This window comes from Alligator sinensis, unplaced genomic scaffold, assembly GCF_000455745.1.
Source record: "Alligator sinensis unplaced genomic scaffold, ASM45574v1 scaffold982_1, whole genome shotgun sequence".
NCBI lineage: Eukaryota > Metazoa > Chordata > Crocodylia > Alligatoridae > Alligator > Alligator sinensis.
Window position 1 is genome coordinate 1,130,500 of NW_005842470.1, and position 4,593 is coordinate 1,135,092.

Consider the following 4,593-nt stretch of genomic DNA (forward strand, 5'->3'; position numbering starts at 1 on the left):
GGGCAAGGCAGCCAGCCCCGGGCCGGCAGTGCCAGCGGCCGCTGCTTGGCGTCCCGCATGGGGCCGCTCCTGTGCGGGTAAGCAGCTCCCCTCCCCTCGCTGCTGTCTGTGGCCCGCGAGCCAGCCTTGCCCGCCTTGCCACCGCCACGGCTCTGCGCTCCGCGTCAGCGGCTTCGCATTCCGTGCTGCCACTGCTGCTGCCACAGCTCCGTGCTCCGCAGCAGCAGCTCCACACCGCTGCTGCAGGCCAGATAAAATGGCTTGGTGGACCGCATGGCGGCCCGTGGGCCATATGTTGGACAAGCCTGTGTTAGACAATATTTGCAGTGTCTACTTATTAGAACAAGATGTGGGAACATATTCATTAGATTTTACACTGAGAATTTCTGAAGCAAATATAATCTTAAATATTCCTGGGCAAGAGGTTGCTTAATACGTGCCCCACTTAGAATTGAATTTGAAGGTAGTGTTCCCCAGATATCACATGGGGACATTTTAATATCAGTTTTTTCCCCACTCCCGGTTGATTAATACAGACTTCATACACATTATATTATGCTTGAGGATTTACAAATTATTTTTCATATTATAGTAGCTTTTACAAGAAAAGAAAATAGAAAAACACTTTTAGAAGGGCTATTCCGGCAACAGGTTAGCCCATGGTCTTTATAGGTATTATAAAGCTAGTTGCAGTAACAGATGGATCCAATATTTTATAAAATCCTCAGGAGAGATAAAATAATCTACCAGTGAAAAGTCTCAATTTCTTCAAAATTTACCATGTATGAGGACATTTTACCAGGCAGAAGACTTATCTTTACTATATATTAAATGAAAATATTGATTATAACTACTCTTTTCTGGAATCATTGTCAAATATATGATTTGTTTGTCTAATAGCAAATGCATTTCTTCAATCAGGAGCAAGTTGGTAGCTCTGTTAAAAATACTGAAAAAACTTCTTTATTCTGTTAGAAAAATTAATTCCCAGGTTATGTTATTACTATTAAGAGTTGTGGATCTGTTTTCTTAACAAAACTGTATGTCACGTAACTAAATCAAACTAAACTAATTTAACAGCTTTCTCACAGTTTGAAAGCTGTTAAATTACTGAGGTCAGTAAAAGCATCCTTCCAATTAGGAGGTAGACTCTGTTTTTAGTACATCTCAGTGTTTTTGACAATTAATCCTACATATAGTGATTGCCTTCCCCAAAACAGCCTCTCTTATTGGCTTTTTAATAGGCTGCTAGAGTGTTTGAATTGAAGTAATTACAGTTTAATGTGCCATGGTAAAGTAAATGTCTCAGAAACTATATAGTTTTATCATAATGGTTGAATAAAAGTCATGTCTTCAGAACTTAGTGCACTATTATTACTTAATAGTTCAGAAAATGTATGCATTTTTCTTGCTTAAAGACACAAATATAAAGGCCTATGTCTTACAGATAAAGATTAATAAACTATGTTACTACTTCTGATTATTTGAAGCCTGTTGTATTCACGAGGCTTGATCACGAGGACTGTTAAGATTTTTGTATAAACATAGAAATTTTAATCTCTCATTTTATAAAACGTTCAATTTTCAATGGATCCACATTCTGGGCCCACTCCAGTGAAGACATGTGTGTGTAAGTTTAACCATTGGACTTATTCCTGCGAGTAACATTTTGCACATGGGTCAATCTTTGCAGGATTGGACATTGCTGTAATAAAATGCTTTATTCTGGAGCTTTGTGTTTTTTTGTATAATCATAGAATAATAGAAAAGTAGGGCCAGAAGTGACCACAATAGTTCAGGTAGGCCTCTTGGTCTGAGGGAGAAACAAGTAAACAGTCCATCAGTGACAACATTTTTTCTAACCTCTTATAAATCCTCCAAGATATTAACTTCCATATGCATTTTAGATAATCTGCTCCAGTACTTATCTGTCTTCATACTTACAATATTTTTATACTATCTAACCCGAAGTCTCCCTTCCTGAAAGTTAAGCCAGTTCCTTTTTATCCTCTCCTTGGTGGACATGGAGAACAGTAAATCAGTCTTTTTAATAACAACTTTTGAAATACTTGAAGACTCTTATTATGTAGCCCCTCAGTCTTCCCTTTTCTTGACAGAACACTGTTTCTTTCATCCTTTCCTCATAGGTCATATTCTCTTACCTCTTATTATCTTTGTTGTTCTTACCTGGCTCTAACTTATCAACATCTTTCAAGTGTGGTACCAAAGTTACACACCGTACTCTAGCTAAGACATCACCAGGGCCAAATAGAACAGGTATTTAACTCCCATGTTACATATATGACAGTCCTACCAATACATCTCAGAATATTTCCTCTTTTTTTTTTTTTTGCAACACCAGCAGATTAGGGACTTGATAGTCAATTTGTGGTCCACAAGACCCAGCAAATCTTTTTTTTTTTTTGCAGCACTACTATCTAGTCACTTACTCCATATTTTGTATTTAACCATTTGTTTTTATTTTTCTATATTACTTTGTTGCATGTATCTGTGTTGTGCTTGGATCTGGCTTCAAATTTATCATCCAAAGGTCAATGGTGTTTGGGCCCACCTCTAGTGATAATATCAGCATGCTAAGAAATTGTTTAGTATTGAGTACCTGATAGACCATTGCGATCAAGCCCACTTATGTTACAGTGGTATTGTAAAGCCAGCAGGTCTGATCAAATTGGGTTTTGTTCATCTAAAATAAAGGCTGTCCAAAGCTGCATGTGCAGGATTTTGCCACATTTTCAGGTAGGGTGAGATTATTCAAAGCAATAATATTTAGAATGAGAAAGCTGATTCTTGAGACTCTGGTGATGGACAAGTAGCAGCCAGTTGACATTTAAATGGGTATAAATAAGCATAACATTATTCATTCTCTCTATCCTTGTTATAGGGGACCTTCCTGATATTTGTGCTCACGCAGGACATCATCCCTCCTTGGACTTGTCTGCCATGCCTTGATGGGAGAAAGTAATGAATGTACCAAAAGAAAGAAAATCAGTGACTCATGTGGGATGATAGGTGCACAATGTACTGGCCTCCATTGCTGGGCTCCAACACCCCTTATATCCTGTCAACGCCTGACCAATCCATATTCTGGAGATCTGTCTATTCCTATATCTCCAAGTTCCTCGCAACAGGGCCCTCAGTAGTCCTTAGGGGTCTAAAGAGGCATCTGCCACCCCTGATTCTCCTCTCAGAGTCTCTTATTCCTCCTGTAGTCTCTCCAGGTAGCAGGGTCACAGACACCATGAGGACCCTCTCTATCCTGCTTCCCACTGGTTGTCCAGCCCCAGTACCTTCTCTCTGTCATTCGGCTACCTTGTGGCCATATGGCTGTGTTGCTGCAGGTTCCACAGCCGTCTCAGTCCATAGAGCTCTACCTTCATGTAGACTGTCCCAACCCTCTTGGTTGCCCTGAGGTCCTCTTTCTGGGGGCTCTTACCTTCTATGTTGTTACCTTTTTATAGGTCCTTCCAGCCACATGGACCAGTCAGGGATGTCTCCAGCACCGCTGTTTTCAGATGCCTTTAAAACAGCCCACCGCAGAATGATGTCAGTTAGCTGTGAGTCGATCTCTAATGAGTAAGCTCACCACATTTCTTCTTCCAAACAGAGCCCTATTACACTCCTCTGTCATCAGACAGCCACATACAGGGAATCGTTCTAAAAGCTGTGGACACTTTAAATGATTTCTTCTTTGCTTTCTGAGAATTTTTCTATTTTCTAAGGTACTTTTACAATTATACACAGTTGCAAAATAACTTTAAAAAATAAACAATCATTTGTTAAAACTGGAAGGAAAAGTGTAGCTGGCTGCAAGTTGCAAATTGAGTAGGATTGTTACATGAAGCTATTACACACACACCACTTTGTGGCAGTTTGATTAATTTGTGTCTCACTTAGATTCCCCATTAATGATGAGTAACTTCCTTTCCTTCATGAGCTGTTTTTGCAGCATTTTCCTTCTCATTGCTTTACTAAACAAAGCTTGCTGAGCTGGAGAGTAATTTGACTGTACTTGTATATCTTTGAATAGATCTAGGCCATAAATATTTCTGGTTCTCATCTTTGTGGGGGACCACTATTAAAAAGAAAGGACTGAATGCCTAAACAGCCTTTAAAAATTCTGGCTAGCTTGAGGCATAAGAATATAAAACTTTAGTGAGAGTACTGTTATTACAGTCCAGTTCCATTTCAAAGTTCCTTGTTCTCCGAGGGGAGGTAGTTTAATAAACACAAAAAGAAGTAGACAAATTGAGGACAGCTCAAATATATTTATTTGCTTACACATCTGCATAGTAAAAAATGCAAACAAACTCATGCTTGTTAAAGAATTCAGTGAATTCTTTAAGCAGCCAACCTACATGTTTATCCCACAAATGCAAATTGCCTATACCAGGGGTGCTCAACCACCAGTCGGTGGGCCATATTCAGTGTGCAGAGCCATATAATTTGGCCCATGTAATTTGGCCTGTGGGTGCAAAAATTTGGCAGTTGGGGCGCACTGGCAATTATCACTGCCACCAGTCCCCCACATCCAAATTTCCCAGCCCCACATGTCTGCACATTGGGCCTTGGCTG